Raw genomic sequence first — 13,307 nt, forward strand, 5'->3', positions numbered from 1 at the left:
CTGTGGTGTAAATTTTATGGACTCTGTAATGTTCGTACACATCCAGATACACTCAGAAAAATATATGTTACATACGCCAGCTATATGTTACATACGTCCGTCCATCTGTATGTGAGATCCTGACCGCCTGTGCTATACAGTTCTTTCTTTCGTACGGAAAGTATCTTTATTTGGAACACTTATACAGAAAGTACGTATAAACTATGCCTTTTCAGTTATACGTTTACTGTACATTAAGTCCAAACCTACAGAATTTATACATCGCCTGCTTATTTCAAGAGTGCCATAACTCAAAATTCCTAACTTTTCAGGAGAAGCGTTTGACATTTCCAAATGGAATGAAAACAAATGGGGGCAAGAACGACACAAAGTTCTCTCTAACGTCCAGTTTTGGAAGCACGTCTGTGCTTTTCCCAAAGATAGACATCAAGATTGGCTTTCATTTTCTGCCCATAAGTCAATAAGGGCGATTTTTTAGTTATGTTTCTCTTGAAATAAACAAACGACATGTAACCTGCATTTTTACGTACGCCACATGTTTTTTTTTTATCAATGTTATGTTTATCAAAGTACATAATCGTGATTTTCTATATCTTGCACGTGCTGACATATTGATGTCCGTCTATTTGCACCTGTAGAAATTGGTCTTGACTAAACAAGAAACCTGTACGTAGTCCAATACAGAAAATCTTGTGTGTGATAATGATAAAGAATTCTGATAAATTTTCCCTCTCTGGATTTTTGTAGATTAAAATTTAGCTTTTTTTTCTCTCTCTCTCAATATAGATAATCTTATGAAAACCTTAAGTTTTTGTATTTTGACCGGATACGCGGAGTAGGTCTATACCTACATCTGAACGAGCGGACGGATATATATATATATATATATATATATATATATATATATATATATATATATATATATATATATATATATATATATATATATATATATATATATATATATATATATTCTACACTTAGGGGCCATAGAATTTAATCTTTATTTTCACGATCACCACAAGAACTTACTTTTTTCTATCGTCGCCCGAAAGTAAAATCGAAACTGCTTTTGTTTGTGATTGCATTATGAGGAAAACTAATAAGCTGATTCAAATAGATTTTTGGAACATTGTAAGTATGTACCTGGGACTGGGCTTGTATAATATAAATTTAAATAAAAATACGTATTCCAAACAGAGGAGATAATTTCTGCCAAAAAATAGAGTCCTTCATGGTCTTGTCAAATTAGAAAGATGACAGATCGGCTTACAAATTCCTGCAATTCTAGTGCACGGGGTCTCTGGTTGGATTCCAGCACGCTCCAACTGTATTTTGTGGTGGACAAATACCGTATCCATGGATTTTCTCGGGGTTTTCTACGTTTTGTCACACTTTATGCATTCCACTATTTCATTCATTTCTCATAATCAGCGTGTCCCTTAGCCCAGCCGGCATAAACGTGGGACGTAAAACCTAAAGATTTGATTTTCATTTCATTTTATAAGCTCCTCCAAAATTAATTGGTCTAGCATTTAGAAAATTCCACTTTTAAAGGGAAAACGGAGCAGTTTCTCTATTTTTCTCTGACTTTGTGTTCATAACATTACGCAAATGAGGTAACGACTGAAAACGTTTAATTTTAGAACGTAATTAACACTTGAGTCGACCTAAGTATTTATAATTTGATTTCAATTTAAATACGCAGTAAGCGGCCACAGAGCGAGATACCCGGATTTGATTTCCGTGGGAGCTCATGTGGTTCAATTTGACGTTAAATTGTAGATCCACGTTTCATGTGGCCCTGGTGCTGAAAGAATTGTTAAACTATAAGAGAGCCTAAATATACATTTTAAGTATTTTCCATAAATCTATACATTCCGTGCGGAAAATGGGGATTTCAGCTGGTACCGTATGTTATAAAATCTAAAACTCTCATCAGCTTTCTTCCTTCTCGCATTTTTCTTTTTTTTTTTAACTTCAAAGCCACGATATGAGAAAAGAAATTATAGTGATTGTGAACAAAATTGAGTTCGACTTTTCAACGAATTTACTCGTTTCATGGTCCCTACATACTGAAAAAGAGACTTCTACGTGAAGCAAGGAAGATAATTCAATCCGAGACTTTTCAACAACAATCTTACAAGTACTGCGAAAATAGGCCCCAAGTGAGGAAAGTGTCCATCCACAGCCGCGTCTTCACCACAGCGAAATTAAACTAATTTTATAATTTTTCTGTAATATCTTCAAAACAAATAAAAAATATTCGAAAAGCGGAAACGTAGTCCACTAGACAATATTATTTTGCATGTGATACCGTTATCACAACTTATCTATCTGCTTTCGATTTGCAACTGTAGATAGATGTAGCTTTTTCTTTCTTTTTTTTTTTTTTTTTTTTTTTTTTTTTTTTGCGGTTTCTATAAATAGCAGCACATCAAAAGCAGATATACGAGTTATGGTAAAAGTATCACATGCAAAATCGTATTGTCTAGTGCACTTTGTGTTTGTTTTTCGATTATTTTTATTTGTTTTGAAGATATTGCAGCAAAACTCTAAACTTTGCGGTAGCTTAATTTTGCTGTGGTGAAGACTCTTAATAGATCTTACTGTGTATACTAGAGTTACAAACGAAACCAACTTTTTTTTTATCAGCAGAAAAATATTAGCAGTCACATGTGGACTGTGAATGAGTTGAATTTTGCAGTATCAGAAAGAAAAAGTACGAAATTACTAGAATTAGGAATTCGATTTCTGGGCTTTCGGCATCTATGGCCATGTTAGCCCATCACACATATGAAGAATATTGTCCCTCGGCGATTACACTGTCCGAGGTACCATCCCGGCATTTGCTTGTTGTGGATGAGGAAAAATCAGGAAAAATCTCACTCAGGATGGCTAAAAATAAAATAAAAACGGAAACGAAACTTGTAGCGTTACATCCCGTGATTATCACTCTGGGGGTAAAGGAGACGGATAACTAATTATAGTAAACCTTTATGAAAGGATTTGTGCAACACAAATGTTGGAGGAAACGGTAGAACTCTAAGGAAATCCATGGAAACACAATGCTGTCCGCTGGAAACTCACATGGTCTAAGGTCGAACCAAGGATCCTTTGCACCAGATGTGAATTCTCCACCGTTGAGTCACCGCGCCCACCACTCTGTGAAAAAGAATTACATATTTGTCATTGTCACAAGGAGGTGACCTGCTGACCTGCTCTTCACTTGAGAAATATCACCTGTAGTTCTTGACCTTGGCAGAGAAAAAGTTGGTTTTGCTTGTGTACAAACTCTACATGACTCATAATTTGGAAAATAACAGAATCTCTCCAATATTTAAGAAATTGTGGCCTTTCCAATTGATACGAAGACTTGTGGCTTGACACATGATGATGGCGTACATTGAACTCTGTAATAAAGGTCATTCGCACATGGACTCCTAACGGCCTTGTCTATAATTTTCTTTATACGCATCCCGCTACTTCTTAATTGAAGTACCGATATCTCTCAAGTTACCATGTGATTTATGTTTGGGAAATTGAGCACTACAAGGAATCGATCCCAGGAGCACATACACCATAACACATGGTGCTAATTATTTTGCAATGTATACACTGGAAGTATTATCAAAATCAAAACAAACTTCAGAGTCCACGTGTGCCTGCTGCTCGCAATGGACTTTTCCGGGAATTAATGTGTTTTACCTGCTAGTCATCAGCGTGTAGCTAATTTCAAAATCAAGCGACTTGCCTGGAGCATTTGCTATGGAAAAATCGGTACTTCCCTGTGATGGACGTAAAAGTGGTATTAGCGTCACAATATTTTAACTCCTCCTTTTCCGCCTCAAGCGTCGTACTATATCTACCAAAGTATTGTCGCCAAAGATTTTATTTATATTAAAGTGTTTGTTTGCTGGTGATCCATCATCTCTATTCTAAACAGGTAACAACAGCTTAATCTCTAATTGTAGTGGGTTTCCTATGCCGTGTATACATACTTTCCGCAACAGAGTTCAAGTCGCTAATGCACATGCTTTCTTTACGCGTTGTCCCGGGTTCATTTCTTGGTGCGGGTGGTTTTCTTTCAAAGACAAATCAACGTAGTGGTTTGGATGCTACTTTTAGGTATGTCTTTTACTGAAACGTTAGGTCTTTATGTGTTTACATGCCACTTTAACACTTTAAGTACGTCTGTTAGTGACACGTTAGAAGTTTATGTGTTTATATATCATTTTAACACTTTAAGTACGTTTTTTAGTGACACGTTAGGGATTTATGTGCTTATATGCCATTTTAACACTTTAAGTACGGCTTTTAGTAACATGTTAGGAATTCATGTATTCATATGCCACTATCCTCTCGAAAGGTTCCCGTGTTATATAGCCTTGATGTTAAAACAAAGAAGGACATTATACTGAAATTAATAAATCAAAGAAAGATGGGTGTTACGGAAACTGTACAAACTTAGCAACAAAACGTCCACGATAGAACCTGATTTTTGTTCGGGCGGATGGGTGTTCAGAACGATCATATCAGGTTGTTTTCTGAAATGTTCATAGAAAATGTTTGGTGTTGTACTTTGGTTAGTTATTATTATTATTATTATTATTATTATTATTATTATTATTATTATTATTATTATTATTATTATTATTATTTTCACCCGTGCTACACGCAACACATCTTTTCACTTTCGACCGAGGAAAGTAGAGGACAAGCTATAGTGATCATGTAAAATAAATCAAATTCGAAATTTCAATAAATTTACACGTTTCATGACGTATAGATACCGAAAAACTAATTTTTGACATTTGTCTATCTGTTCTTTCGTTCGTTCTGATGTACACTTACCTAGAGGCCATACCATTTAACGTATCTCAACCAAATTTTAAACGTAAGGTTTTTAAGTGATTCTCCACAGAAGTTTTACGAATATTCTTCTTATCTCTAAAAAATACGAGCAGTTTACTGAAGGGAGAAAATTAAAACTTGTTATTTTCGTAAAAACTGCTGTCCCTCGATTTTGTTTACATTTCATAAATCCATTTTTTCAATTAGCAACGTCATATTGTGATATAAGTATTTTCTCTGGGAAAAATCGAGAAGGGGTAATTTGTTCTCTGAGGGGTGAGTTTTTTTTTGGAAACAATTTTCTCGAAAATGACTCTATCGATTTTGTTCAAATTTCATAAATAAATATTTCATTAATAACCTGACGATATTGCACAATTCATTTGTCCTTAAAAAAAATACGAGGTGTAGTTTATTCTCGGGAGTTAGTTTTTTCGACATTTTTTTAAAAAAATGACTCAGATATTTTTCTGTTATGTTTCATGAATAAATATTTCATCTATAACTTGACAACACTGCATAACTTAATTTGTTCTGAAAAGATCTATGACAGGTAGTTTATTCTTGGGGTGAGTTTTATTAGGATGATTTTCTCAAAAACGACTCAAGTACTGTTGATCATAATAAATAGCATAATAAATATTTCATCAGTAACTCTATAGTGTTGTGTCAATTATTCCTTACACAAAGAATCACAAGACATAGTTTACTCTTAAAGTGAGTTTCCTTTCAGACTACTTACTCGAAAACGACTCAGGCCATGGACACCCATGTTGTGGTTTCCAGGAGGGGGCAATTATAAGCGACACTTCAAATGTAGTCTCAAATTTTGCAATAAATATTTTTAAAAATCTATTGGGTTTTTGATCTTCCTAAGTAAAATTTCCTCTAGAGGGGGCGAGCGCCCCACCTTTTCTCCCCTGATGAGCCCCCTTGACTCAGGCGATTTCATTCATATTCATAGGTAAATATTTCATTATTATTCCTATAATGTTGCATAAATCAGTTCCATAAGAATAGATGGAAGAGAGAGTTTATCCTTGGGGTTTAACAATTTTGTAAAATACCATTCATTCGATTTTGTGCTTATTTAACAATTTTGTAGAATATCTCTCATGCAATTTTGTGCTTATTTTTTTTTTTTAAATAATTAATAACCCTAGCATATGGAATGAGTCATTTCTTATGCGAAAATCTAAAAGGAATAGATCACTTTTGGGGATGAGTTTTCCTTGGGTGAAGTTTTTCGAGAACGCCTTAGAATTTTGTTCGTATTTCACGACAAAATGTTTCATTAATAACTGCAGCACAACATGATTTGCGTAGTTTAAGAAATTGGAGCAAAAAAGTTTAGTGTGATGACCCGTACTCTGTTTTATTTTATTATTTTTTTTTTTAGTTTAATGTCCCACGATTGTTAATGATGGTGGTATAACGAAAGTTTGAGGGACTGGGGAATAACCCCAAGGAAACTTACGCACATGGTGTTGTCGACCACAAAGCCCACTTTGCGGAAGCTGAGGTCGAACCACATACTCCACTACGGGATCTGCCATTGAGTCATCACTTCCCCTGAACACATCATAAAGTCATCGCAGTTAAATGCGTTGTACTTCGTTCTCAAACCGAAGAAAAACAAATAGAAAACATTATTATTATTATTATTATTATTATTATTATTATTATTATTATTATTATTATTATTATTATTATTATTATTATTATTATTGCATCTAGAAGGTATGTGTACCTGCAAGAGGTCTGCACGGGCCCGACCCGGCCTGGCCTGGCCTTTAATTTATAATATGAGGCCCAACCCGAGTCCGAAATATGTTTTAGCTTTCAGACCCGACGGTTAGCGCACGTGTCTTTGGCTTGGGAGACCCGGCAGGAGTTCATGTGGTTCGAATTCTACGCTAATCAGCAGGTCCACGTCTCATGTAGCCTTGCTGCTGAAAGGGACGTTAAATTCAAAATCAACTCAACTCAACCTTTAGGCCCGAACCTAGCCCGAGCCCGTGTGGTAATCAAATGAGTCCGAAATAAGCCCGAATTACAGAATTTTAATAATTAACGCAAAATTGGTTTTTCATTTAGAGTAATTAGAGGTTTAATTTTGCAGTTGTGCTTTAAAAGTTCTCCAGAAAGAACAGTCCGATAAACATCGTTGTACAGTACATTTACAAAGTTAGGTCCTCAAAGGCCCGAGAAATATGGTTGTATATTTAAAAAATTAACGACCCATGCCCGGCCCGAGCCCGAAGTGATCTATGCTTTGTAGGCCCGAGTCTGTGCAGACGTCTAGTGTCTGCAAGGTTGACTTATGACCAAACTGCTTCACTGACTTTTAGTACAGATATTTATACTAGTTAAAAAAAAATTTCTATATTTAAAAAACGTAACTTATATATAATAAATCAACAATGCTTCACGAGGGATGGGGAGGTTATTTGAAGTTAAGAGAATCGAAAAAAAAATGTACAAGAAGATACTACTCCTGCAGGGACACATGCAAATAGAGTTTAGTATTAATGCGTCATGGATTTGTGGGGAATAATCGGCACCTCCTACAAGAAGGGAAATACTGTAAAAGAAATGTATCAATATGGGTAAACCAAGGACCCTTTGCACTAGAAGCAATCAGTGTAACGCTGTTATCTCAAAACATTGGAGGTGAAAATGTAAAACAAATGACAATATTCTGAAATCTAAGTACTATTATTAGTGAAGATTTTAAATGTGAATAGGTAATTAAAACAGGGATAGTTATTGCAAAAGAAGCCTTTAGGAGGAAGAAAACAATATTAGAAGAAATCTGAAATGTGAACAGAAAAGAAAAACAACAATGGGAATGGCGAAAGGGAGTTTTAGGAAGAAGAAAAGCATATTTTGTGCAAAGGCGAAATAGAGATTCAGGAAGAAATGTATTTCTCATGCAAAGGAGAACGAAATGTGAACTGAAAAAAGTTATTTAAAAAAGAAAGAAAGAACAGAAGAGGTTGGAGCTGAGGTATGTGAAAGAATATGGAAATTAGCTGCGTGGAAGAAAACGAAAGAATGATGTACCATGGAAGGAAGAGTAAAACTGGTGATATTAAAAGAGAGGAAACGAAACTGTTTAGGACATGCTTGAGAAGAATTTACCTTTATGCTAGAAGACAGTATAAGGTAGAGAATGAAAAAAGATTCTGGTTGATAGTCTGTATTAAAATATATTGATGCGTCTTAAGAAAAAGGTTAACACAGGATTGTTGTGCATAGACACATCTTAATTGCAGAAATAATCTTTTTTCTAGTATTGTCAGAATATTTAGAATGATATTATGACGAAATATCATAATTAGTGTAAAAGAAAAAGACTGTATAAAATTTTACTTAAGTACAGTTTCTGATAAACGTGGCAATATGAGGTTTAAAAAAACAACAACAACAACAACAAAAAAAGTAGTTCTCTTTCCTAATACAAACATAAAACAAAGTCTGTTATATTATGTTCAGTTAGATGTACGTAAATTCCTACATACACCATTGCTGTAACTGCGTAAACATTAATTACTGACTGATAATGGATGGGGTACATAGGCCCATTTCATTGTTCGGAGAAGGAGTGTTTATACACATTGCCCGGTTAAAGAGTACACAATTTTCAGACAGTTAATGCTGTTGTGGTCAAAGACATATTAAAATGTTGAATATCTAAGACATCTTTGTTTTTTTACGAGAGGAATTAGGAATTTTATTTTTGGTCTTCTTACATGTATGGCCATTTTAGCCCGCCACGTACGAGGGATGACGTCCGTCGGTGATCACACTACCCGGGGAAATGTGGAAGGACGGAAGTGGGCTGGGACCCATACCAGTATATTAGTACCATTCTGGCATTTTCCTGGTGTAAATGGAGAAAACCAAGGGAAAAAAACTTATTTAGAATGGCTGGAATGAAAACGCTTTTTTCAACACTTTTACAACAGAATGTCTTCACAGGAAATCAACTCCAGGACCGCTCGCAGCAAAGGCGATAGTATTAGCGATTACGCTACGCGAGACCAGAAGTTTTTTTTTTTTTTTTTTAGCCCATTGTTTACATTGAGAATTATTTTCTGTTTCGTTTGAATTGGATTAGAATCTTAATGATTGTACTGATTACTTTTTCAAATATAGTTACATTTACCTTTTTTCTTTAAATAAACAATTTGCACTATATGTAAATTTAATATTTCTTAAATTCGATTATTAAATACTAAAATGACATAAAAGGTGCCTCATAAAAAACGCAACTTTTGAAAATTCCCACCATTTCTGTTCTAGTAAGTTGGCAGCACTGAACGTTACACGATTTTCATCTGTTGTCTTTGTGGTTGGGAGTCACGTAGCGCCGAATAGCACATGATCGTCATCTGAGTTTGCGAACAGTCTCTGCACAACATTCACTACATTTACGCAGTGGTGCTGTATATACACGTAAATGTAGTAAATGTTGTGCAGAGACTGTTCGCAAACTCAGATGACGATCATGTGCTATTCGGCGCTACGTGACTCCCAACCACAAAGACAACAGATGAAAATCGTGTAACGTTCAGTGCTGCCAACTTACTAGAACAGAAATGGTGGGAATTTCAAAAGTTGTGTACTTTATGCGATATCCTTTACAATTAAAATTTAATTTTCACGAAACAAGGGATATTCAAATATAACTTATTTCGTGAAAGTTAAATTCTATGAAAGAAATCAGTAAAATCAGATCATTAAACTTCAGTTCATATCACGAAAAGCAGAAAAAAATAATTCTTGATTTAAATCAATAGGCTAAGAAAACAAAGATAGTTTAGGCATTCCGCAGGCGTTAACGTAAAATACGCATTCTCATCTATACTTCAACTAAACTGAAACTAATTTTTTATGACACAAACCCTGAAAGAGTTCAATTAGAGTGAAAATTATTATTCAGGATACGTTGCCTACGAAACGAAAAACTTCTCATGCCATCTCGAAAACGTGTTTTAAAATTTCCAAACGAGATGAGACAAGAAACATGACAAACAAAGAAATTTCTCGAGGGCAACACTGGTTCACCCAAGTCTTCGTACTAAGACATTGTTATAGTGTTACGTAAGACATAGCATAAAACTAGCAATTAATGAAGTGATTGTACGAACACAATGAAGTACATTTATCAACGTTTAAAGGTATGCAAGTCATTACACAATATATTTCAATAGTAAATATATTTTGAATGTTGTTATCTCACACCTTTTGTAAGCTCTCTTGATGCGAAAGGATTTTTGACAACCTCTAGATTAAATTAGGACAAAGTCAGGACAAAATTTCTATATGTAAAGTTATAAAAACGAGACAACAAAATTTTTGAGAGAGACATGAAAGAATTATTTGAGGATCGAGACGAGGCGACGAAACGAGGAAGCCTCATTTTTCGTCTCATCTCCATTCATGAGCAACACAATACACTTGTTTTCTCCAACGGTCACTTATTTCCGGCCAAGCCCAGGACAGCTTATCTTTGATAATCTTACAGGAACTAGTAGAACAACATGGTTAGAATACTGGTGTAATTGCGTTTAAACACAAAGAATAACAGAATCTATATAATTATATAAAAATGAAAGTAACTATGTTTGTTATTTAATAACTCTTGAACCACTCGACCGATCTCGATCAAATTTTCAACATAGATGGGGTTCGGGATTGGGGTGTTTTTTTATCATTTCACTTTGAGGGTCCAACTAAGGGGAGGGGGAGGGTAAGATATATAAATGTGATCGAAATGACCGACATTAGTGTCTAATCCATAGCTTTCGGAGCCGCTGAGATAAACAGTGACACTTCCAATTGCGTTTAAATCCAGATTCACCTCATAGTAGTAATATTTAACTTTTATTTATATAGGTTACTTATTATTTTTGATTTTTCCTTATATTTTCTTTCTGTAACGATTAGAGAGCACTTTAGTAATAGTAAAACTTTACTAACTAACGGAACATGTTACTATATTTTCTTATTTGATCCCAGCGAAGCGGGTTCTTGACGCTTGTAAGAAACTATTCTTTATAATTATTTGCAGATACTTGAATAACAAATAAAACACAGTTCTGACCAGAGCAGAATGAAATATATTAAAAACTATACTTACAATGTGTACTACTACATTGTAAGTATAGTTTTTAATATATTTCATTCTGCTCTGGTCAGAACTGTGTTTTATTTGTTACTCTACTTATCCAGAGCCATGGAGTTTGTTCATTAAGATACTTGAATAGTGTTGTTACCTTCAGTTTGAGAAACTCGGCTATTATTATTATTATTATTATTATTATTATTATTATTATTATTATTATTATTATTATTATTATTATTATTATTATTATTATTGGTGTGCTGGAAATCGATATGCTTGCAATGTATACAATATGACTATGGCCACAGTTCTTCACGTCCTACAGCGTGAAGGAGTTATTGTTATCAATACGTAATATTTTCAATTCAATACTTCGTAAAAGATATATTTAATTCTTATCAATTTACTGAACGTTAAGAAAATCACTAGAAAAGATTAAAATAAGTAAATGTCGATGCAGTAAAAATTCAAAATATAGCCGATAATCCGTAAGTCATAACAAGGTGGATTTATAGATGTTCATCTTGAGAATAATGGCTTTGTCATGAACAGGGCCGTGTCGTGGAAAATCAGCGCCCGGGGCTAGAGTATAAGACGGCGCCCCCATACATATATTCCAAGCAATTTTTCCTATATTTTTTTCCTTTTATCTCCCGTATTTTTCGTTCCCCTTACTTCGGCGCCCGGGGCCGTTGCCCCGCCACGGCACGGCCCTGGTCATGAAACAAAATCTTTTAGTTTAACGTAACACGATTATGTCATTTCAGCTAAGGGAGACGATGGTTAAGGTAAGTTAATGATGATGGAAGAAATGGTGGAATGAAAAGGTGGGAGGAAACGAGAATACACCGAGAAAACTTGGGATGTTGTTGTCCACCACAAATTTCTCTAGCCTGGGACCGAACCAGGCACCCCACGTACCAGAGGTAAGATCTCTATTACTGAACCACTGTATTTCCTCGGTTGTGAAACAGTTCATTGCTGAAAGACGTACTTTCCCCCATAGCAGTCATTTGACCAACAATCAACATTCAGTCGTTTCCTGAATTTAAAAAAAAAATGTTGAATCACAATAAACTGATAAAAAGATATCCATCTACAAAGAAAACCATTCCCGAAACCATACAACAATTTAAAAACAAGAGAAATGTAATAGCCACAACACCATTTATAGCACAACCCACGCCTGCTGGGATATTGCAAAAACCTATTTTAAGTTGACAGGAAACTTTAGGATGGAGAAAAGAGTGTCTACTGTCGTATTCACAGTTGCTTATATCATACAGAAAAGCGTCATAACCTTCATTATGAAAATGATTCATAGATATTTTCCAATCGCGGCTTTCTCGGGCTCAAGCTTGCTATGGATTGGTAAAGCATAACGTAATTCCGGAACTGTTTCCGGTATTAGTACTTGTTTCCGGTGGTTCCAAGAAAATGTATTACATATAGAACTAACGATGTTATGTTTTATAATGTTAAAAAAAAGAGACCATTATAATGAAAGAAAGAATTATTTTTCCATAAGAAGGAACTATGAAAAGCAAACGAAGCAAAGATAAGAAAGGCAAGAAATGTAATTTCATGAAAATAAAGAAAACACACACACTGCCCACTAGAGGTCTCCACGCGCTCGGGCCTTCAAAGCATATATTACTCGGGGCACGGGCCGGGCCCGGGCCGTGAATTTTTAAATATACAATCAAATTTATCGGGCCTTTTCGGGCCTAACTTTGTAAATATACTGTACAACGATATGTATGACCGTTATTTCTGGAGAACTTTTAAAGCACAACTGCAAAACTTCTAATTGCTGTAAATAAAAATACAATTTTGCATTAATTATTAAGTTTCTGTAATTCGAGCTTATTTCGGGCTCATTTGATTATCATACGAGCTCAGGTCGGGCTCGGGCCTAAAGACTAAAACATATTTCGGACTCGGGTTGGACCTCACATTGTGGATTCACTGGCCGGGTCGGACCCTGGCTAAAAAAATTCCGGCCCGTGCAGACCTCTATCGCCCACTACTTTATTTAACAAGAAGACGTATTGTTTGGAACTGAAAATGTAGTTTTGGGACTTCATGCACTTACTTGAACAGCAGAAGTTACGAAATTATGTTACTTGACTCATACATTTTCGTTCCTGCTCCCGCCAAGTGAATTTTGTGGTGGACAAACACCGTGTGCGTGGGTTTTCTCGTGGTTCTTCCGTTTCCTCCCACTTTCTTCATTCCACCATTTCATTCATTTCTCATAATCATTGTCTCCTTTAGCCTAACCGGCATAAGCGTGGGACGTTAAACCCAAAGATTTCAT

The 13,307-nt window shown here is 35.2% G+C and overlaps 1 protein-coding gene across 1 annotated transcript in view; it reads left to right on the forward strand.

The window, feature by feature from the left end:
• The first annotated feature begins 3,814 nt into the window (after positions 1 to 3,814).
• Positions 3,815 to 13,307, forward strand: part of LOC145664968 (sodium-independent sulfate anion transporter-like) — a 67,748-nt gene continuing 58,255 nt past the window's right edge. The window contains 1 exon segment of the mRNA XM_081732121.1: positions 3,815 to 3,946. The gene's annotated coding sequence lies outside the window, so the exon portion shown is untranslated.

This window comes from Thermobia domestica, chromosome 11 (assembly GCF_964235325.1).
Source record: "Thermobia domestica chromosome 11, izTheDome1.hap1.1, whole genome shotgun sequence".
Lineage (NCBI taxonomy): Eukaryota > Metazoa > Arthropoda > Insecta > Zygentoma > Lepismatidae > Thermobia > Thermobia domestica.